The sequence below is a fragment of the Benincasa hispida genome, chromosome 11 (genome assembly GCF_009727055.1).
Source record: "Benincasa hispida cultivar B227 chromosome 11, ASM972705v1, whole genome shotgun sequence".
Taxonomy (NCBI): domain Eukaryota; kingdom Viridiplantae; phylum Streptophyta; class Magnoliopsida; order Cucurbitales; family Cucurbitaceae; genus Benincasa; species Benincasa hispida.
Window position 1 is genome coordinate 79,864,825 of NC_052359.1, and position 25,181 is coordinate 79,890,005.

At 37.4% G+C, this 25,181-nt stretch overlaps 1 non-coding gene across 1 annotated transcript; it reads left to right on the top strand.

Annotated features, from left to right (window-relative positions):
• Positions 1-17,822: 17,822 nt before the first annotated feature.
• On the top strand, positions 17,823-17,926 carry LOC120092300. Its single transcript, XR_005486007.1, has one exon. It is a non-coding gene; the product is annotated as a small nucleolar RNA R71 (small nucleolar RNA).
• The last annotated feature ends 7,255 nt before the right edge of the window (positions 17,927-25,181 follow it).

Genomic DNA, 25,181 nt, shown 5'->3' on the forward strand with positions numbered 1-25,181 from the left:
GAGGCTGATCAGCTCTGAAGTATCAATGCGTTCTACCCATCTTACGATCGTCTTTCTATTAGTGGTTGTCACTACCATCGCATGGCCACAATTTCTAATTGATCCCGCAACTTCCATGCGATGGACGCATACGATCACCGCAATTTCCATGCGATGGACGCATACGATCCAATTTCAGCACATGCATTTGTCTTTGCAATCGCTTGCTTCAGCGCATGCGTTTGTCTTCGATTCTTATTCCAATGCATGCGTTTGATTCCTGCAATAGCTACAAAAATAAACTTTGGCATGGAGTAACGCATAATATTGGGTCAGAGTTAAGTGCTAATTGACACAAAACTCAATATTCGCAATTCTAAGTATTATCACCGCATTTTCTACTTATTAGCCTTCGTTCTACAATGGCATTTCTGCCATCACCCACCCAAACTTATAATCATTGTCCTCAAGCATGCGTTATAATTAGAAATTCTTAACTACCTCTGGATGTCTCTTTGTGATGACCATCTTCTCAGAATATTAATTTACTTGTTCCTCTAACTATGGATGCAATGCTTTCCTCTACTTCGGCTGTTCTTTCAAAGAAAATCTTTCTAAGTACATTCGTCGAGTCTTGCTCAAAAACTTTTTATTCATTCACCACAACTTTGCGTTCAGCTCTTGAGAATGGTTCGTTCAAACAATTCAGAATTATGCGATTACTTATTCTAATGCGATGTTGAACCTGGGTTACACTCTTCGTTTGGCTTACTCCACGTGTGTCATGCGGGCATCCAACTTCGGTTGCATTCCATATTCAACTCAACTCATGTCTTGCTTAATTTGGCTTGCGTAGACTAGACGGAGTTGCGCTTATGGCTGATCCTAGGATACCTTCGTTTTTGGCTTGCCCCCACGGGTGTTCATAACATCCAACTACGGGTAAGTGCCTTTCAACTAATCAACTAACCTTGTCAAACATGGTTTCCCCATTGCTGTGCAGTGAGTTGTTATTTCAAAAGTTTTTTTTTAAGGGAATAACCAATGTGATGAACGCAATTCTTCGAGACCGCTGCCACCTTCTAAGTTCTCACTGCAGCTAAAACAAACTCAACAAGATGTGTGATAACAAATTTTGAGCAAGGATTTGCACATAATAAAACTATAGACTTTCACAATTTGAAGAAGCTATTAAAAGTAAGGAGCGCCTTGCGATGCCTAGTTAGAGGATGTAGTGAATTATTTGTACCATCATAGATGCATCACGAATGATCGTAATCAGACAAGGAGAATTCCAAAAGGATAATGCATATAAGATAACAAGAAAAGACCTTAAGTAGAGAACGCATGCGACAATGCATTGGAGTTCATGCGATTGAAGCCATGTGTTGAAGGATGTGGAGGAATCTTCCATTGTAACTGCGCGTTGAGGAGAGTTATTATCGCACCTACAAGGAGCAAACGCACCACAACCAAGGAAGTAGCCACATGTCTAAATATAAATAAATAAAAATAATAAACTAAACAAGAAAGCAATGTAAAAGATAGAGTAAAAGACGTCCCTGGAGAAATTGGAGTGTTGTCACCGCAAGGAGTTTCCCATGCAGGAGATGGTTCTCAACTGCTTAGGTCAAGGGGCTCGCCCTGACCATTAGAGCTTCCAGCAATTTTTGGACGCATGATGCGCCTAAAACTGCTTCCAGATCGTGCGACAGATAGTCTTTCTATCTTGAGGTCAATATTTGACTTTCGACGCATCATCTATACTTTAATATTGTTTGCAGCTTGGTCGCACAATCTACAATACGCCTAAGATTGAAAGGGTGCTTGTGAAAACACAAAAACTTCACAAAACATTAGCTGCAAGTCCCCGATAATGGAGCCAAAAACTTGTTGGTTAGGAAAGATTGTTTATTTATTATTAAGGAGTATGGGGTTGTACATGCAATCATGCATTGGACATGGCTTATGCATTTACACCCATGCCGCTGAGGTCATGCGTCGGAATGAAGATGCGTTAATTTAATATGCAATGACCCCACGTTCTTATCACAAGTTTTATTACGCTCGTACCAAGTATAACACGAACGCAAGTTTCTCGGGTAATCCGAGGTCGAACACAGGGACTTGTCACTCAATAATTCTTGTGAAGCCATGTGTTTGAGGCGATGAAAAGAAAAATAAAAAAAGTTTAATGGATTTACACACTATTCCTACTTTCAACTAAACAGATTAAGTAATAGAAGACTGCGATGAGAATAGGTAGAGACACAACAACCATTAACACATAGTAATGTTTATTACCTTAAATCGCTCGAGTAATCCCAGCTCATTACACTAACGTATCGTACACCTCTCGGTTGCAGCCGCATGACTATATCTCTATGTGCACGGTTGTGTCGAGCATAAGATTGTGCCTATCTCTAGGAACAATGCGAACTTTGCTTTAGTGCGTTCCATCTCTTACCTTCTCAGGCAGTTAGACACGGCTATTTAACTTATAGACAAGCAATGCAACATCCCATAGACAAGCGTTGCTACAGCCTTTCACCAAACAAAGAGGATTAACTCACTATACTCGCACAATGCACACCTCTCAGTGGGTTGCTTCATGCATCCTATCTCTAGGCTACACGATTAAGCATGTGATTGCTTCTGATAAATAAACGCTGAAGATAAACTATGATAAAGATGAAGATGATGAAGAAGACGACAATGAAGAAGTCAAGATTTGCATTGATCACAAAATGTCTTAATATCTTCAGCTAAAATGTAATACAATATAGAGATTAGAAGAGAAATGAAGGACCCTGCGTCAAGGCTGCCGGTGGTGCCATGGATGAATGGCGGAGATGTCTCTCTCGAGCTCTATCTCTAGTGAAAGCTCCGGTCGTCACTCGGTCTGGTTTGTGGAGGTGAAGAATTCTCATTGAAAAATCTCATTCAAGCTCTCATCTGTGATCACAAAACTCTGCCTTAAGGCAGAAATTTGGATGTCTTGAAATGAAGGTCCAAAGGCTATTTATAGAGTTTAAACACCGACAGCTATCATGATTGCGTTATGGCTCACTGATGCTTTTGTCGCGGTATGGGCAATGTCACATCGTCTTAACTTGTTGATACTCTCAAGGTATGTTTTCGAGCTTGATTCAGCTGAAGCATCAATGCGTTCTACCCATCTTGTGATTGTTCTTCTATTATGGTTGTCACTTCGTGGCTGCAATTTTCAATTGATCACCGCATTCGCTTGATCACCGCAACTTCCATGCGACAGATGCAAACGATCACTGCAACTTCCATGCGATGGACACATATGATCCAACTTTCAGTGCATGCGTTTGTCTTTACGATCGCCTGGCTTCAGCGCATGTGTTTGTCTTCGATTGCTTATTTCCAATGCATGCGTTTGATTCCTGCTATAGCTACAAAAATACACTTTGGCATGTAGTAATGCATAATATTGGGGTCAGTGAGGATTTAGGTGCTAATTGATGCAAAACTCAATTTTTCGCAAATTCTAAGTATTATCACCACATTTTCTACTTATTAGCTTGCATGATTCTAAATAAAAGGCTTATAATAACTGACATTTCTGCCAATTATCACTATGTGATAGACAGTTCCTTCTCCCATTTACTTGGTCATATAGTTCGATCGTTGTTTGTCTCCCTCTCTCTACCAAATCCAACAGAGCCCACATCTGCTGGATTCTCATTCCGAGAATACTAAAGTTTTCGAGTGGTGTTGTGTAAGGTGTTGCTTGTTCGTGGAGAAGATTGTTTGTGATCTAAGCGATAGCAAGAGATTGGGTAGGCGTTCTAAGCGATAGTGAGAGGTTGTTGTTCCAGTCTTCACGAGAGTGAGAGATCAGTATGTCTATCGTTCCTTTTGTATTTGTGTACTAAAGCATGTTGTAATTTGTTATAAAACACATAACTAGTTTGTACGTTTGTGAATGCCTTTAATTCTGTCACAATGGGTTTGGAAAGATCATGCTTCCACTCATAGGTTCTCTTGAATAAGAGTTCCTTTAATTGGTATTAGAGCTCAAGTCCTACCTTTGTGCAAGATAAGGTAAGCTTAAGTCCTCCCTAAAAACTACTGGCCCTGACCTTTTTGCAAAATATTGACTTAAGCATCGAAGTGTCTGTGCCAAGCACTACACTAGTGTGTTACTTTGTTTGTTTTGCAGGTAATCTTTTCTCCAAATTATAAATTTACTGTTGGCAACATGTGAAAGTCAGGTATGCTCACTTGGTCGGATTTTGTCATCAACATCATACTTTACAAAAATGCGTTTGTACATTTTGCTTATGTCATATTTGAGGAAAATGACAAAAAAAATGTCGTGTGTGCGAATGGGCCTCTCACTCTCTGCCTTCTTGATGTCTTGTGTCTTGCTCTCCTTATGCTCTCTATTAGGGTTGGTGCCCTAAATCTCGTAGGGTTCTATAGTTTGTAACTATATTGTACAAACATCTACAAACATTTTGTTTATTTGATAAAATATAAGATATTTTATTTGACATTTAGTAGCATTAAACCCACAAACTAATAAACTAACATCCAAGGTTATCTTCTGTAGCTTAAACATGTGTGTAGAGAAATATAGGTGGATCATGTTTAAGTGATAACCTAAATGGTTTGTAGTAGATGAATAAGGTTGGATATCTTATCCTAGTGAGACTACGAGTACGACCTGCTTTGTAGATATTACAATTGTTGTAAATTGCTACAAAAGATCTGATCTTGATCATTCATGTGGAGACATGTGAGGGGAGTTTTCTATACAAAGGAGCTTATATAAGATCGAACCACAAAATGACTAGTCTCATTATATAACAATGTTTATAATAGAGACTTACATTTCATCAGGATGACCATATGTAACATGACCTGAATCTTGAGTGAATTGTGAACTCTTGCCTATGAGGACGGCTTGTTGATTTGTATGGGTGAAAGTGGCCAGATCGTCAACTCAACAAGCCTACTATTTTGAGGATTCGTCTGATTGGGGAGTTGGGAACACAACTACACAAGACGAAATTCACTCCTTCCCAGAGTTCTAGGTAAGTAGATAAATTGCTCTCTTAAGGGCTGATTTTGGGGCTTGAACAATGTGGTGCCACACCCTCTACTAACCCGAGAGGGGCTTAGTCATAATTGGACTATGATTTATTGTTTATTAGACGGATCAGTGGTATTTAAGAGGTTAGATATAACTATAGGGGCAAAACGGTAATTATGGCTAAGGTGTACTTACGAGAAATTTGTGAAAGGTCGTCCCACTTTTGACTGGTTATATCCAATAGTCACAAAAATATATTTGTAGTGTGAAGAGTGCAACTATCGGTCTTTAGTGGAGTGCTCAACAGTTAATGGATGTTGAATAATATAATTAAAGGAGTTTAATTAATTATTTAAGTACCATTGGAGTTTCAAGCTATAGGTCCATGAGGTCCCCTCTGTAGCTCAATAGGGATTAAACGAGAATCAAATTGGATTAATTTGAATTGTTCAAATTAATTGATGGAATTAATTATATGTGAAATTAATTTAATTTAATTATATATGATATAATTACTATAATGTATTTGATACCTTATAATTATTTGAGAGGAAATAAACGTTTGAAATATGATTCAAATATTAATTATGTGACTTTGATTCATATAATTAAATTTAGTATAAATGAGGTTTACATTAAATATTGTGCATAAATGAAAGAATTAAACTATAAGTTATATTGTATTGGATACAATATTAAACTATAGATTATGGGTTATATTATATATAACATATAGTTTAATATATATTATATGATAAAGTGGTTATCATATAAATATATATTAATGTTTTATTAAAATTATTTTTATTAATTAATCTATCTTTGAAAAATGATTTTTGGGAGGGAGTTGTAACTCCCTCCTCGTTTTTTCTCTCTACAATGTAGGTTAGAGTAAGATGTGTAGAAAAAGGGGTTGTAACCATCTTCCTCCTTTAGAGTTTTAAAAAAACTCTGTAAAAACTAATCTTTACAAAAGGAAAATTCCCTGAGAAAAGTTATCAAATTTTTTTCTCTCATTCTCTTCCTCTCATCTCATCTCATCTCATCTTTGCCTCTTCCAAAATTCCAAGAGCTCATAAATTCCATGGATTCTCATCCTAAAAATGCAAGAGGTTATAAGTGGTGGTGACCATTTGTGGGGTTTTGAGTTTGTGATATTCGAAGAAGAGAATTGGTTTTCTTGAAGAAAAGTTCTTCCAAGTTAAGAGCCTTCTTATCCCTTTGTTTTTTTCTTAATTTCTTTTAGCATGCTATAAAATTAGATTAATGCATAATGATTCTGTTCTGTTTATTTCTGTAAAATTCACATTCTGTAAAAATTGAGATTTGGATTCGATCCCATTTCCACTTACGAACCTTCACCGGTTCCTTCACTCTCGATCTCCCTTTCTTTTGCTCTCCAGTCTTCTGCTTTTTCACTTTCTCATTGGTGATACTCAATCTCGATCTACTCGTCTCTGTAACAGCCAACACTCATCGTTCGACTTTCTCCATTTTTCTCTCTCGCTCTCGATGTCCAATGCCCTACGCATTTGATGTTATGTTCTCACTTCAACGGCCCAACTACAACATTCTGATGGCCGACGACACCATCTTTTCAACATTCTGATAGCCGGTAAATGGGTTCAATTTCTTCAAGGGAGGATGAGTTTATATCTAATCTCTCCTCTTTCAACAGTCTACTTTGTTGATTTTTCAAGCAACATACTTGTTGGATGTTTATAGTGAAAGAAAATGAAACTTTTGTGAATATTTGAAGCATAAAAATGGATTTAATTGTATAGATTAAATTCATTATTAGAAACTTCAAATTGGATTGAAACCATCAAATTAAAATGATGTTTCATGTACAAATTTAACATGTATGAAAGTTAAATTTATAGTTTCTTCAATTTGAATGACTATTGAATTTGGTCAAATAACAACTCAACTGAGTTATGTTTGACAAATGTTTCAATTTTTATATATATTTGATTTTATTTTGTCTTTTGGAGAGGTTACTAAGTTGCTAACCTATAAATATCAACTTGTTTCTTCATTTCTAGCATTCCATTCAAAATTGAAGAGTTTTCTACTTTTTTTTTTCCTCTTTTTTGATCTTAAGTTTGTTGGGTTTTATTCCCTAAAACTCGTAGATAGTAAATGTAATTAAATGACCGTCATTAATAAATAGTTATTAATGTTTTTTTCAATAAGTGTTATTGATGTTTTATTTAATTTTGTCTTATTAATCCTAAAATCCAATAAATTAACATCCTAGGTTGTCTTATGAGTCTTGAACTATATGTAGAGACGTAGGGATCAATGTTCAAGATATAGCCTAAAGGGTCTATAGTATAGGTGTAGGTTGGGTACCTTATCCTGGTAATACTATGGATACGACCCACTTTGTATTTGATACAAACGCAGTGATCCAACGCGTTCATGTAGGAGATACACGAGTGGAAGTATCCTAGGCAATGAGTTTGCACAAAACGGAACCACGAAATAGTTGAAGGAACTCTTAAATTAGAGGACCAGTGAGCAAAAACGGATCGATCCAAACTCCATTGTAAAAGAACACAAACATTTATAATCATACAGAAACGATTATACATTAAAGACTAAATTACAACATGCTTCTTAAATTAAATACAAAGGATCGAGTGACAATACCATTGGAAAACTCTTTCTTCACATATTTCCCTCGATCAGTCACCAACACAATAATCAGCACGAATGCAACGAGCAACTGGAAAATCCTCGATCACCAGTAAGTACAATTCGATTCTCAAACAGAACTCAACACCACCACAAGATTACCTTGGTATTCTCGGTGTGAGAATCCAAGAGTTGTGGGCTCTATATTATTTTAGATAGAGGGAAGGAGGAAGTGAATGAGTAAACGATCGAATATTGGACAGAATGATCGTGTAGCAAATGGAATTCTATCGCATAGATTCAACGCTTGATCATATAGTAAAAAGGCACTATCGTATAGTGAACTCGATGCTCTATCGTTTAGTCTCTCGGTGGTGAGAACGATAACTTGTTTCGTGTGGGTGAAATAATGAGAAAAACCATTTTTCATCTTTATCCCACAATTGCCATAAAGACCGACAATTGCACTTTTCACACTACAAATATATTTTTGTATCCATTGGATATAACCAATCAATAATACGATGACCTTTCACAAATCGCTCGTATGTACAGCTAAGCAAAATTACCGTTTTTTTCCTGTAATTACATCTAACTCCTTAAGTACCACTAATTCCTCTAATGAATAATAGATCATAGTCCTACTATGACTAAACCCTTTTCGAGCCAAGAGAAGGTGTGGTGCCACATTGTTCAAGTCCCGGAATCAGCCCTTAAGGGAGTAATTTATCTACTTACCCCTGCTTTAGGAAAGGAGTGAATTCCAACTTGTGTAGCTAAGTTTCCAACTCTCCAATTAGATGAATCACCAAAATGGTAGGCTTGTTGAGTCGGCGATCTGGCCACTCTCACTCATGCAAATCAAAGGACCGCCCTCATAGGCAGGAGTTTATAACTCACTCAGGATTAAGGTCATGTTACCTATGGTCATCCTAGTGGAATGAAAGTCTCAATTATGAAGGACGTTATATAATGAGACTAAAAATTTCGTGGTCCGGTCTTATACAAACTCCTTTGTATAGAGTATCCCCGCTCGCATGTCTAATACACGAATAATCAAGATCATATCATTTGTAGCACTTTACAACATTTGCAACACCTACAAAGTGAGCCACACTTGTAGTGTCACTAGGATAAGGTATCCCTCCTTTATCCATATACTACAGACTATTTAGGTTATCACTCAAAGCACGATCCACTTGTATGTCTCGACATACATGCTTAAGTTACAACGATAACCATGGATCTTAGTTTATTGGTTTTATGGTTAATGAAACTAAAATATCTCATATTTCATAGACTGAAGTGAATAAAATATCATATATTATAAATCATAAAGTGTTTGTTCATACAAGTGTTTACAAACTACAGAACCCTACGAGATTTAGGGCATCAACCCCAATAATAGTAACCATTAGATATAACTCCGCTGACTAGTTAGGTTACTATTTCAATAGGATGACCTAGGCAACTTAGTCTTACTCATGAGTATATTATGAACTCTTATTCACGAGGGATTTTCCTTTTATTTGTATGGGTGAGAGTGGCCAGTTTGTCGACTCAATATGCCTACCATTTTTGGGATAAGACTGAGCGGGTAGCTGAGAACATAATCATACAAGATGAATTTTACTCCTTCCCAACTTCAGGGTAAGTAGATGAGTGTTCCCTTAAGTTGTGTCTCTGGGACTTGAACAAAGGACCCTACCCTCTCACTGTTCCGAGAGGGGTTTCTGTTTAATGGTTGGACCATAAATATGTTGTTCATTAGAGGAGTATTGGTACTTAAGGATGTAGAGATAACCTAGGGGTAAAATGGTAATTTAACCTAGGTAGTGTTATGAACACTCATGAAGGACTAACTTGCTGTTATTGGTCTATATCCATGGATACAAAAACATATCTTTAGTGAGAAGAATGCAGCTGTGGGTCTTTAGTGAAGTATACCCATAGTTAACGAATATTGATTAATTTGGTTAATGAGTTTAGCCAATTAATCTCACGTTATTGGAGCTTTTGATCTGTAGGTCCATTAGGTCCCCTTCCTAGCTTGTAAAGGGTATTGAGGTAATTTATCATTAAATTGAATTTGAAATGTTCGAATTCAGAATTGGAAATTTTTTAATATATATTGATACATTTAAATATAAAGTTTAATTTTAGACTTTATTGTTAATTTTGGATATGATTGAAAATTAATAAATGAGAGAACAAAATATTTGAAAGGAGTTCAAATATTAATTTAATATGAATAAGATTCTTATTGAAAACTATAAGTTAAAAATAATGTGCATTGGATGCGCATTAAAACTTTAGGTTAAATGAGAGAAATATATTTGAATATGATTCAAATAAGAAATTTAAATTAAATATGTGATATTTAATTGGATGATTAATTAACTGAAAAATTAATTAACTATTTAATTTTATTAAATTTTAAATTTAATTAAATTGATTAAGTCAAAACTATAAGTTAAAATTAATGCACCTTAGATACAGTATAGGTTATGTGAGAGGGAATCATTTAAATATGATTCAAATGGTTATTGATTTTTATTTATTTAATTAAATTAAATTTAATAGTTTTATTTAATTTTAATTAAATAAAATGCAATTCCCTACGTAGGGGAATTACTACACCTTTTCTCATTCTCTCTGTATCAAAATAAAAGGAAAAAAAAAGTGAATATCAACCAAAACAAAAGCACTTTTAAATCACGAGATGTTTAAAACTACTAATACTTAAACTAAAAGGAAAATAACAAGAATACTTATCTCTTTGTCCAATAATACCTATCTTTGACACTTAAGATTAGGCACATTAATCTCGATAGGATCAGGAGATTGAAAAAAAAAAAAAGATTTCTAAGTGAATTAGAAGATGATTTATTACCTCCATGTGAATCTTGTTTTGAGGGTAAGATGACTGAAAGACCATTTAGTGGAAAAGATTATAGAGCCAAAGAGCCCTTAGAGCTCATACATTCGAATCTTTGTGGTCCAATGAATGTAAAAGCTCGATGAGGGTATGAATACTTCATCTCTTTAATAGATTATTATTCGAGGTATGGTTACTTATACCTAATGGAACATAAGTCTGAAGCCCTTGAAAAGTTCAAAAAGTATAAGGCAAAAGTTGAAACTTTGATAGGTAAGACTATTAAAACACTTCGATCTGATAAAGGTGGAAAGTACATGGATTTAAGATTCCAAGACTATATGATAGAACATGGAATCCAATCTCAAATCTCAGCACTTGGTACACCTCAGCAAAACGGTGTATCAGAAAGGAGAAATAGAACCTTGTTATACATGGTTTGTTCTATGATGAGCTATGCTCTATTGTCTAGCTCGTTTTGAGGGTATGCAGTAGAGACTACAATTCATATCTTGAACAACGTTCCCTCGAAGACTATTTTTGAAACACCTTTCGAGTTATGAAGGGGGCATAAACCTAGTTTGCGCTACTTCAGAATCTGGGATTGTCCAGCACATGTGCTAGTGACAAATCTTAAGAAATTGGAACCTCGTTCAAGATTATGTCAATTTGTTGATTACCCTAAGGAAACGAGAGGTGGTCTATTCTTCGATCCACAAGAAAATAAAGTGTTTGTATCGACAATACTACATTCTTGGAAGAAAACCACATGAGAGATCATAAACCACGAAGCAAAGTATTCGTTGATTTCGTGATTCGAGCTTAGGAGTGTATTGTATAAAATAATTGGAAAAATAAGTGTAAATATGAATGATGCGTTGATGCGTTTATGATGCGTTAGTGACGTGTTGATGCGTTAGTGATGTGCAACAGGATGCATGACACTCCTCTATAGACGTTCAAGTTTTCCTGACTCAAATCCAAGTATAAATCCAACTCAGGTTCCTGGTATGTCCAGGGTCGAACTTAGAGATTCAGATTAAAGCTAACGTAGACCTTGCATTGTAACTGTTGTAGTAATATCCTAAGTAAATGTAGAAATGAGTTATTTACACTAAGCTGTTGTGTGTGTACAAGAAGATACAAAAGGGTCAAGTAGAGAATGATGGGTTGTATGATAAGTGGAGTTTAATGCAAGTGATATGCGTTGATCTAAGTTAGATGTACACAAACAAGAATATGATATGAATGAGATGACTTGTTTATCTCCGTTATGCGTTAGACACTATTCGACACTTCTCAATGCGAATATCATACAATACCTATCTCTAAGATGTATGCGTCAGTCACAGGATGCAATGAAACACCAGTGCTTCTATCTCTAATACTAAGAATTTCTAACTTGATGCTAGCTTACTTATTCTCTCAAATAATTTAAGCTAAAGCTATTTTACCAATTGATTTACTTGGTTTAAGCGTTGCAAAATGGAATTTTGCATGAAGATATAGATGCATCTGACATAAACAAAAAACAAACAATGGCAAAGTATGATAGATCAAATATGTGAATTTATAAATAAACTGATTGTCTTTACAAAACCAATACTTAATCAAATGAGAAGATGAAAGCGATAAGAAAGATGAAATGAAAGGAGTCAAGCCGCAGAGTACAATCTTCTGTCCTTTTTGGCTCAATTCTGATTCGTGTACAACCATTTGTGGAAGAATTGGAAGAAATGTCTCTCTCGAGCTTAGTTTCCTCCACTCCTTGATTGGCGATGGTGGTGGTTCTCTTCCCCATTGTTCTTCTCGTCACCATAGCATAGCTCTACGATATCAAAATTTCATAATTATGCCATGAGCTAAAAAAAGGATCTAGATTTTAGATTTAGTGGGATTTCTTCTATTTATAGGCGTCGATCTTCTCCAACTTGATGATGGGTAGCATTAAATTGCATACCTTGGTCAACCGCCTGACACTCAGATGCTTTTCAAACGCTGCCCACTGCAGATGCCCATGCTTGCAAGTGGTGATTTGACACAAACAGCCTCAATCAATGAATCTTCCCTACGTTGAATCCCTCCGACGCATGTCCCATGCATTAGACTTTGCCTGCGACACTTTTCTTAATCATGCATTAGACTTTGTTGAGATCCTGCAATATCATGTGTTAGTGCCGCAATATTTTAGCAATAAACATTCTTTTGCGTGAGTTTGAGAGTGTTCGAGTAATTTCATGCGTTTTCTCTAAAAATGATGAGATTTTATCACTAAAGACCCTAATTGTTCCAACTTTTAAGCCAAAATAACTTGTATTTCTACAAGTTATCACACCCCCAAATTTGAACAATGCTTGTCTTCGAGCATTCAACAAATAATTCTTTGTTATCTCCATTGTCTTTAGTGTATAAGGTTCACCTCTCATTATATTCACTTATAAGCTTAAGACTGGAGTTTGGAAAATGTAACGCATGTGGATTCGTTTCTAAAAGGAATAATGTTTTATTTCAGGTGCAAGAAGCTTTTTGTCAACAACTTCTTTCATTTCTCAAAACATTCTCGTTTTTTCTAAACCAGCAATGCATTACATGCTTTTAAAATATATGTCGGTTAAAAGAAAAAGTATAAATTTTCGGTTACCCATGCGTTGTTCCAGGTGTCCCACTTTCACTTGCCCCCACGGGTGTCATGGGAGCATCCAACTACGGGTGAGAGCCCTTCACAACTAAACTCATATCTAGCATGCATGTGTTTCAAGATACAACTTTTTTAAACTAGATAGAGGAGTTTTGGGACACATTGGTCTAAGAGACTTAACTTCGTTTTGGCTTGCCCCCACGGGTGTCAGTGAGCATCCAACTACGGCTAAGTGCATGTTCCAATTTTTTAACTCATGCCAATTTGAGGTTTTCTTTTAGAGTAATGACAGAGGAGTTTGCGTTTAATATCTTTCTATTTTGTTTCCTTTCTTTTTGATGTACTCGATTAATGCGTCTTAACTTGGATTTCCCTCACCCCCAAATTTTGGAGATTAGCTAAATCCTCATTGCTAAAAGAGAAACATAATTTCAAAAAGTCTTTGAGAGTTTTGAAAGAAGTTTTGATTTAAAGCTTGCATGCGTTAGAAAGAAAACATGTAGACTTTTTAGAAAAGTTCAGGCTTTGTTGATTTTCCTAACGCCTACTCTATACTTATAAATTTCATATTACCAATATCATTGAGGTAAAACAACACACAAGACAAGAAAATAGCTAAAGAACAAAAAGGTATGCTAAGGAAAAACGTAAGGATGAAAAATGATAGAAATTTCATTCATTTTATTGGATAACTCAGTAATGGAATAAACAAACATAACAAACAAATAAAAAAGATTAACAAGGGTCTGATTAATATATTGTGTTGTGTAGACAAACTGGTCTTGCATTCTTCTTGTTTGTTGCTGCATGTAATCCTTTATAACCCTATTTTGCTGTTGAAGAGTTTCAATAGATGTAGCTAGTGGTCTGAGTTGATCACTAATGAAAGTTTTCAACTCGTCAATATGAATGCGTGGTTGTGGCGGTGTTGGCTTTTTAGTTCTTTCAACTGGGTCTTCAATATTTCCGACGTTGCTTGACCCTAACCCAATTGGTTAAAAAATAATTGGAGGAGGTACGAAAGTTGGAATTGGAGTTGGTAAGGGCGAAGGAAGGGGACTAAGGATTTCTTGATCTAAATTGGTAGTCTCGTGCTGCATTGGATCAAGAATCCCTTCTTGCAGGGCCACAGGTGAGTTTGAGAGAGGGATGTTTAAGTCTGTCCACGCTTCTTCATCAGTAGATGCATGCTCCGCTTCGCAATCTTCATTTTTCGAAACTTCATCGTTGTGTTCAATCACCCAGATGCGTCTTCTTTTGGGGGCGCGTTTGGAGGGTAGAGGTCTGGCTGCCGCGTCCTTGCGAGATGGGGCAGGCTAGTGCGGTGAACCGCGAAGCAGACGCCTGATCAACTTGATATCCATCAGGCCATCGATTTCCTCATAATCATCCCCCAAAGGGATGCCCTTGCGTTCACACAGCGCATAAATTAGTCAAGGGAAATAGAGTTGTCCTCGTGGTTTTGCTTTAATGGCTTTGATCTGGTCCCTTATTATCCTCCTACGTTAAGAGGAATGTGCTGCATGATGTAGTAAGTGGCCAGGACGTGTTCTCTTGATAATGTTTCATCGTTCGTTGTAGGCATGATGCTTTTCTGAATAAAATAATACCATAAGTTTGCGCCTGGTTTCAGATTCCTGGAAGCTAAGATCTTTACTCCATTTCTTGATGTTTGCCAAGTGCTTCCAGGTTTGGCCACTACTCTTAACGCATCTTCTATCTGGCTTGCAGTTGGATGTTCCAAGATGCGGTTTCCCTCTGCATCTAGGTTACTTGCAATATTGAACACTTCATTATTTTTGTCAGCTGAGAAGCGCACCAAAACACCATCAACGAATGCCGTATTTCTCTCCATATCAAACTCACTGCTATAAAATTGGCGGACAAGGTTGGGCCAAATCCTTGTATGCCTAACGTGTAGTTGACCCCAGCCTATTGTGTCCACAGTTTCGGTTATATATGGAGAAAATGGGTTATGTTCGAGGAAGAAGCCCTTCTCGGCAAGGATGTCACTAAACTGGCACTTCCTCCCTTTGGTCTTTTTAGGTAACGCGTCAATTACCTTACGTTTGCCCACCTCGTGTGCTTTGGCTTCCCGCACTAGCTCCCTTAATTCATTTTCCAACTCTTTTTAGAGGGTTGACTTCCTTCGCCCCTGTCATGTGGGCTGGTAATGCTCCAATTCCTTTTCTAACACTCTAGACCTTGAGCAGCTCTCATGCGTTGCATCCTCAAGACCAGATGCGAACTACTCTTCTTCATCTCCAAAATTAATTTCCTTTTTCTCATCACTCTCTTTTCTTTCGATGGCCCTTCATCCGCATCAGATTGGCGAGGTTGTGATGCGTCCGGGCAAATTTCCCTTTCTCCCTCTTCTCCTTCTTCCAACTTTACTTCAAGCATCATCGCATAACACTCATCTTCATCAATTTCAAGTGATGCGTCGGTTAGGTCAGGACGTATCACTTGTTCCTCTTCTACTTGGCCCTGATTCAAACTTGCCAAAATCGCTCCAAAAACTTCTTGCTCGTCTCTTGTTCCGCGCTATTTCGCTCTGACGTAAGACTACCAGAGCTGGGCCTGAGGGGAGTGATTAGTCGGGTGCCGGATGGGGTATGCAACAACCCGAGAGATGAAATGAAAATGGGTGAAGGTGGTTGAAGGGGTTAGCTAGCTTCTTTTATTTCAATGGGGTAAATGGTGGCTAAGGGTTGGATGGATAATGGGGAAGTGGATGCATTGCAGGTGATAGTGCATTGTGGAGATGAGTGGGAATAAGGTCATGCGTCACACCCATCGGCGTAATATTTGGAATAAACAGTGGTGGGGCAGGCTTTGTGTAGGGTTTCTCGGCAGCTGCAGAGGAAGAAGAGCATTGCCGCCTTGGTTTACTGGGAGTTTTGGGTTTAGGTTTTGCGGCGGTTTTGGGTTTTTTGTGGGTTTTAGAGGATTTTGGATTTATGGTGGTTTCGATGGGTTTCGACCGAGATGGTCACTGGGATATAAAGGAAGGCCCGCAGTGCGAAGGCTTGGTCTGAAAGGAAGTTTTCGAGGTTTGACGAGGGTTTGGAGGGGGCGACATTGAAGTAGAAGAAGATGAGAAGGAACTTACCGGCGATATGCCTCCGTAGCTCAGAGACTGGTTTTGGTTGTCAGATGCTAAAGAAATTGTTGCTGAAGGCTGACCAGAGTAGCAAACTTGATCGAAGAGGCAGTAAAGCTTCAGAAGCTAGGGTTTTTTATTCGAAGAAGGATTGAAAGAGGTGGAAGAAGAAGAGATTTCGAAGGTTTGCGTTTTATAGGTTTGGGGGAGAGGATATGGTGATGTCTGGCGGCGCCTGACATCCTCATTTATTAAGCAGACGAAAGGACGTGCCTAGGGTTTCTAGGCAATCGAGTGTTTTGTGTTTTCGAGATGCGTCCTTTCGGTTTGGGCCATGCGTTGGCTTAAGTCCAATGCGTCAGTTTTATTCCCGTCCTAAGCTTCTTCCAGTTATACACAAATTTTTTTAAAATTAAATAAATCTCTTAAATAAGAAAGCAATAACAATCATTAATCAACTTAAAACGTAACACAAAGACAAGCAAACAATGAGTAAACATAAACGCAGTCATAAAATACATAATGCAAAAGAAATGAAGGTAGAAGAAGCATCCCTGGAATATGTGTCGATGTAAACGCAGGGATGCTTCGACGCAAGCCTCAGTTGGCTTCGTGTAATACAAGGGATGACTTTTGTCGTTTTACACCATCTTCAAAGTAGGGCTTAACTCCTTGCCCATTTACCTTGAACGTATTTGTGTCATCCTCTCGCGTCAACTCTACTGCTCCGTGGTTATTCCCTGGGGTTTACGTGTTACTGGGCAAGACTCCTGGCTTCCAATTCTTCAACTCACTCGCAATTTTCCCCACCTGTATCTCCAGAGTTCTGATAGAAGACGCCTGGCTTTTCAGCAATGCGTCATTCTGGGCGATATACTTCTTTAAGCGGTTGTCAAGTGGAGGAAGTCGACGCATAACCTCCTCTATTAAAGGATTGTTGGTGTGACTGCTGCGTTGACTAGAATCCAGGTGGCGGTCTTTGCCTCTGCTGCTGGTTTACCCCTGAGTGGTGTGGCTCCTGTTGGTTACCTGCCCAAGAGAAATTTGGATGATTCCTCCATCCGAGATTATATGTGTTTGAGAATGGATTATTTTTAATAAAGCATACCGATTGCGGATTTTGTGGGCAATCAGAGTAGGAATGGGGATCTCCACAGCCCACACAGCTAAACATGGGCTATAAAAATGTTTCTACCTGATTTACCTTTTGCGATTTTGATGCATTCCTCATTGACATATTCTACAAAAGGTTTGTCATAGTAGCTACTTGTGAAGAGAGCGTGACTATTGCGTTAGAGTCAATAGAATTCACATTCTGAGATCGCCGCTTCCTTTCTGCTCTTGCATCATAAGTGTCATCCACCCATTCCATATTATGCTTTGCTATGCGCTCCAGTATTTCCTTAGCTTCATTATAAGATTTGTCCATGATACCGCCAGTTGCAACTGCGCAGCTGCCATTTGAGATGCTCTATTTAATCCGGCATAGAAAGTCTCCAACTGGATGGTTAACAATAATCCATGATTGGGGCAGATCTTGACTAATCCTTTAAAGCGCTCCCATGCGGCACTCAAGGTTTCAGCTTCTTCCTGCTCGAAGTTCTTGATCTCTCTCCGCCTTCTTGCATTTGTGGTGGGTGGGAAGTATTTCTGCATGAATTTCTCCACCAACTTTTCCCAGGTCATGATCTCTCCAGGCTTCAAAGAACTTATCCATTACTTTGCGTCATTATGCAGAGAGTATGGAATAAAGATAGCCTGATAGCTTCTGGAGTGATTCCAGGAATCACAAACGAGTTGCATGTCTCCAGGAAACGTTTCATCGTGGGCGTGAGGGTCTTCTCCCGAGCACCCCAAATTGTCAAGTTGGTTGGAGCATTTGTAACTTACAGATTTCATCTCCTTTTTCCAATCTGGCGTTGGGTATATGATCCGTTGTGAGAAATCTACACCGAGATGCATACTTCCGCATGGATGTGCACTACTATTTGCGTTATGGTAGGATTTTGCGTAGTTAGTGGTTAGCTTAGTGAGATAAGTTTTTGGTTGCATGTGGTATTGTTGCCTTAACCTACAACGACGATTAGATCAATTTCTTCGTCGAAAGGTCCTTTCAACTTTGGGGTTGTATATAAGTTTAGGGGTGTTTTCCCTGCTCATAAACATTTACAAGCTTCAGCTTAGCTCGTAATACTCCCTCAGCTGTAGTTTTCCTACAAAAGATACAAGCAAAATTTCTAGTTAGTTTTGTTGCTAAACCCTAGCAATGGCGCCAACAACTTATTCGTTGATTTCGTGATTCGAGCTTAGGAGTGTATTGTATAAAATAATTTGAAAAATAAGTGTAAATGTGAATGATGCGTTGATGCGTTTATGATGCATTAGTGACGCGTTGATGCGTTAGTGATGTGCAACAGGACGCATGACACTCCTCTATAGACGTTCAAGTTTTCCTGACTTAGATCCAAGTATAAATCCAACTCAGATTCCTGGTAAGTCAAGGGTTGAACTCAGGGATTCAAATTAAAGCTAACGCAGACCTTACGTTGTAACTGTTGTAGAAATATCCTAAGTAAATGTAGAAATGAGTTATTTACACTAAGCTGCTGTGTGTGTGCAAGAAGATACAAAAGGATCAAGTAGAGAATGATGGATCGTGTGATAAGTGGAGTTTAATGCAAGTGATATGTGTCGATCTAAGTTAGATGTACACAAATAAGAAAATGATGCGAATGAGATGACTTGTTTATCTCCGTTATGCGTTAGACACTATTCGGCACTTCTCAATGCGAATATCATACAATACCTATCTCTAGGATGTATGCGTTAGTCACAGGATGCAATGAAACACCAGTGCTTCTATCTCTAGATGTACTAAGCGTTTCTAACTTGATGTTTGCTTACTTATTCTCTCGAATAATTTAAGCTAAAGTTTCTTTTATCGATTGATTTACTTGGTTTAAGTGTTGCGAAATGGAATTTTGCCTGAAGTTATAGATGCATCTGGCATAAACAAAAAATAAATAGTGACAAAGTATGATAGATCAAATATGTGAATTTATAAAGAAACTAATTGTCTTTACAAAACCAATACTTAATCAAATGAGAAGATGAAAGCGATAAGAAAGTTGAAATGAAAGGAGTCAAGCGGCAGAGTACAATCCCTTGTCCTCTTTGGCTCAATTCTGGTTCGTGGACAACCACTTGTGGAAGAATTGGAAGAAATGTCTCTCTCGAGCTCAGTTTCCTCCGCTCCTTGATCGGCGATGGTGGTGGTTCTCTTCTCTCTTGTTCTTCTCGTCACCACAGCACAGCTCTACGGTCTCAAAATTTCAGAATTATGCCATGAGCTAAAAAAGGATCTAGATTTCATATTTGGTGGGATTTCTTCGATTTATAGGCGTCGGTCTTCTCCAACTTGATGGTAGGCAGCATTAAATTCCATACCCTGGTCAGCCGCCTGACACTCAGATGCTTTTCAGATGTCACCCGCTGTAGATGCCCATGCTTGCAAGTGGTGATTTGACACAAACAACCTCAATCAATGAATCTTCCCTACATTGAATCCCTCCCACGCATGCCCCATGCATTAGAATTTTCCTGCGACACTTTTCTTAATCATGCGTTAGTCTTTGTTGAGATCCTGCAATATTGATAACGGACAGAAATGCACGTTATTACAGTGCTAAGTTATAAAACAATGCAGGGTTGCAATGATAAAAATATACAAGATTACGTCCAAAAGCATTAAGTTCACAATATTGCAGTTGCATGCGTCGATCTCATTAATACAGCTAACTTGTGTATTTTTGTGCAGAATATGCGTTGATGCAAGGCGAAAAATGTGATCCAAAGAAATCAACGGCCAAGCGCATTTAGAGATTTCGTTAACGCAAGGCTATTCGATCATTTGTGCTCGCAATTATCTGCTCAAGAAGGTTGCCGCATAGAGCTAGCGCATCTGGGTGAAAAGCGTAATAAATCACGATGGGACAGAAAGCTGATGACTGTCGAATCTGAATTAAGTTGATAAGCCGTTAACGACCTACTGTAGCAAATACACTTAACTTTTCGGTGACAAATATTCAGCGCATCAAACAGAGAATTAATGCCATCTCATCAATGCAATCATAAGAGAGAAGAAGCCTTTACCCTGAAGCTCTATAAATACCAAAGGCCACCTTCAGTGAAGGAGTTCATTCAGTTAGATAATTTTCTCCGTAGATAGAAGTAGCCTTGTTGATAGTTTTCTTTTATAGAAGGCGGAGCGAGAGAAGAGAAAAGACGCTGGAATATCGCCCTGGTTAGTTTGAGAGAGAACCCAGGAGGCGTAGAAAAATAGAAAGAGGGTTGATTCTTGCGAGAGCAAGATTATCTTTTGAGTAGAGTAGAGAAGAACAGTGTAAAAGCCTTGGGAAACAAGAGATTGCTACCAGGCTCTTTATTCTTATTCCACATTGTTATTCTGTATTTCAATTACATATCTATAAAATGGAACTTGATTATCTATATCTGTTCACTCTCTTAAAAGCACGCATAAGTAGCTAAATCTAATGAATGGGTTGAGAAGAAATTGGCTAACATGACCTAGGATCTTTATTGCATGCGATCATCTTGACTTATGTTGTGCCCAACACCCCTTTAGAGATACTCGAGAGAGAGTCTAAAGAAAGAACCTAAGATTTGAGAGAGCTAGGTTAGAATCTAGACTCGAGAGAGCAAGATTAGATCTGCATAAGCAAGAGATAAAGACTTAGAGATAAGCTATGTTTGTCAACATGCATTGCATGCACCCTAGAGATAGGTTATGATATTATGTGATCGCCTTATATGTGTGAATGTCAATTGTCATCGCATAGACAAGAATAGAGGCTTATGTGTAGGTCCTATAAACTTTATCGCATATATCGCCTACGTTCTAGAACTAGAAGCCGTAGCATTTGCATTGACAGATGATTTGCTATTATATGTGTGTAGCATGATCACATAATATGAATGCAATCCTAGGAAGTGTTAGCTAAACCCCTTATCAACTTGTTCCCTGCATATTCATCGCATCTTCCGTATTATTAACTCTTTTCTTAACTCTGCCGCATACATTTTATACTGTAAGCAACAACCTAATAACTCTTTGATTTATTGATTACCGCAAAATAATCTAAAAATTATTGCTGCATATTGTTTTCCTTAGTCTCTGAGTTCGACCCTGGACTTACTAGGAAACTCAGTAGGTTTTATACTTGGATTCTGCTGAGAAAACTTGTTGCACAACGCATTTTCCATCATTGCATTTCCTTTCATTAATTCACCGCAAAAAATAACGTATCAAATATCATGCGTTAGTGTCGCAGTATTTTAGCAATAAACATTCTTTTGCATGAGTTTGAGAGTGTTCGAGTAATTTCATGCATTTTCTCTAAAAATGATGAGATTTTATCATTAAAGACCCTAATTGTTCCAACTTTTGAGCCACAATAACTTGTATTTCTACAAGTTATCACAAAGTAGTATTAAATAAAGTTACTAAAGAATCAACAAGAGTTGTTGATGATGATGTTGGTCCTTCATCAAGAGTTAATGAAGGGACTAGCGCTTTAAGTCAATCTCGTCCTTCTTAATCGTTGAGAGTGTCTCGACGCAGTGGAAGGGTCGTAGCATAACCTGACCATTACTTGGGTATAACTGAAACTCAGGTCGCCATACCAGATGATGGCGTTGAGGATCCATTGTCTTATAGGCAGGCAATGAATGACGTAGACAAGGATCAATGGGTCAAAGCCATGGACCTTGAAATGGAGTCAACATACTTCAATTCAATATGGGATCTTGTAGATCCACCTGAAGGGATTTAAACCTTAGGGTGTATATGGATCTACAAGAGAAAGAAGATGTAGCTGGAAGGTACAGACCTTCAAAGCTAGACTCGTAGTAAAGGGTTATATCCAAAGGGAAGGGTTGGCTATGGGGAAATTTTTTCTCCTATTGCTATGCTTAAATGAATGGAAGTATTGAAGAGAATATCTTTATGTCTCAGCTCGAAGGGTTTATAGCCCAAGGTCAGGAGCAAAAAGTTTGCAAACTGAATCGATCTATTTATGGGTTGAAACATGCATCCAGATTTTGGATTATTAGGTTTGATACTGTGATCAAATCTTTTGCTTTGACCAAAGTGTTGATGAACCTTATGTTTACAAGAAGATCATCAACGATAAAGTAGCTTTTTCAGTACTTTATGTGGATGATATCCTACTCATTGGGAATGATATAGGATACCTTGCTGATGTTAAAAAGTGGCTAGCAGCCAAATTCTAAATGAAAGATTTAGGAAAGGCACAGTATGTTCTTGGGATCCAAATAATTAGGAATCGTAAGAACAGAACACTAGCTATGTCTCAACCAACTTATATCAACAAGATGTTGATTCGATATTCGATGCAGATCTCTAAGAAGGGTTTATTGCCTTTCAGGAATGGAGTTCATTTGTCAAAAGAGTAGTGTCCTAAGGCACTTTAAGAAGTTAAGAACATGAGACGTATTCCCTATGCCTCAGGTGTGGGCAACTTAATCTATGCTATGCTCTGCACTAGGACTGACATTTGTTATGCAGTGGTAATAGTCAATAGGTACAAGTCCAATCCAGTGTTAGACCACTGGACTGCGATTAAAAATATCCCCATCGGGATCAGTGTTCATCCTCAATGAGGGAGCTGTAGTATGGCATAGCATCAAGCAAGGATGCTTTGCAGACTCAACCATGGATTATGAGTATATAGCTGCTTGTGAAGCAGCAAAGGAGGCAGTTTGGCTAAGAAAGTTCCTAAGTGATTTGGAAGTTGTTCCAAACATGAACTCTTCAATCACCAGTGGTGCTATGGCCAACTCAAAAGAACCTCATAGCCACAAACAAAGAAAGAACATCGAGAGGAAGTATCACCTGATACGAGAGACTGTGCAACGACGAGATGTGATTCTCACAAAGATCACTTCAGAGCACAACATTACTGATCCATTTACGAAAGCTCTCTCGGCTAAAGTGTTATAGAGTCATCTAGAGAATCTAGGTCTACGAGATATGTACATTGTGTAATCTAGGACAAGTAGGAGATATGTAATGGGTATGAGATACCTTAGTTTATTGTATTTTGCTTTGTATTTGTAACATCCCCGTTGTTCCATGTAATGTATATCTCACTAACTAGAATTATAGTTCAAGTGGGAGTCTGTTGTGTATTATGTCCTAAAACTCGTAGATAGTTAATGTAATTAAATGATTGTCATTAATAAATAATTTTAATGTCTTTCTCAATAAGTGTTATTGACGTTTTATTTAATTTTGTCTTATTAATCCCAAAATCCAATAAACTAACATCCTAGGAGGTCTTATGAGTCTTGAATTATATGTAGAGACATATAGGGATCAATGTTCAAGATACAGCCCAAAGGGTCTATAGTATAGGGGTAAGATTGGGTACCTTATCCTAGTAACACTATGGATATGGCCCACTATGTATTTGATACAAATGTACTGATCTAATGCATTCATGTAAGAGCCACACAAGTGAAGTATCCTCGGCCATGAGTTTTCACAAGATCGGACTGCAAAATAATAACCACTAGATGTAACTTCGTTGACTAGTTAGGTTTCTATTTCAATAGGATGACCTAGGCAACTTAGTCGTACTCCTGAGTATATTATGAACTCCTGTTCACGAGATATTATCCTTTAATTTGTATAGATGAGAGTGGCCAATTCGCCGAATCAATATGCCTACCATTTTGGGGATAAGACCGAATGGGTAGCTGGGAATATAATCATACAAGACGGATTTCACTCCTTCCCAACTTTAGGGTAAGTAGATGAGTGTTCCCTTAAGTGGTGTCTCTGGGACTTAAACAAAAGGCCCTACCCTCTCACTGGTCTAAGAGGGTTTCTATTTAATGGTTGGACCATAAACAGGTTGTTCATTAGAGGAGCACTAATGCTTGAGGATGTAGAGGTAACCTAGGGGTAAAACGGTAATTTGACCTAACTGATGTTACGAACACTCGTGAAGAACTAACTTTCCGTTATTGGTTTATACCCATGGACACAGAAACATATCTATAGTGAGAAGAGTGTAGTTGTGGGTCTTTAGTGGAGTGTATCCACAATTAACGAATATTGATTAATTTTGGTTAATGAGTTTAGCCAATTAATCTCACATCGTTAGAGCTTCTGATCCGTAGGTCCATTAGGTCCACTTCCTAGCTTGTAAAGGGTATTGAGGTAATTTATCATTAAATTGAATTTGAAATGTTCAAATTCAGAATTGAGAATTTTTTAATGTATATTGATACATTTTAATATAAAGTTTAATTTTAGACTTTATTATTAATTTCGGATATGATTTAAAATTAATAAATGAGAGAAGGAAATATTTGAAAGGAGTTCAAATATTAATTCAATATGAAATATGAATAAGATTCATATTGAAAACTATAGGTTAAAAATAATGTGCATTAGATGCGTATTAAAACTATAGGTTAAATGAGAGAAATATATTTGAATATGATTCAAATGGGAAATTTTAATTAAATATGTGATATTTAATTGGATGATTAATTAATTGGAGAATTAATTAATTATTTTATTTAATTGAATTTTGAATTTAATTAAATTGATTAAATCAAAACGATAAGTTAAAATTAATGCACATTAGATGCGCATTAACACTATAGGTTATTTGAGAGGGAACCATTTAAATATGATTTAAATGGTTCTATTTATTTATTTAAAAAATTAAATAAGCAGTTTTATTCTATTTGTATCAAAACAAAAGGAAAATACCGGTAGTGAAGATCAATTTGGTGGATGAGAAAATTCTCTACGTTTTTT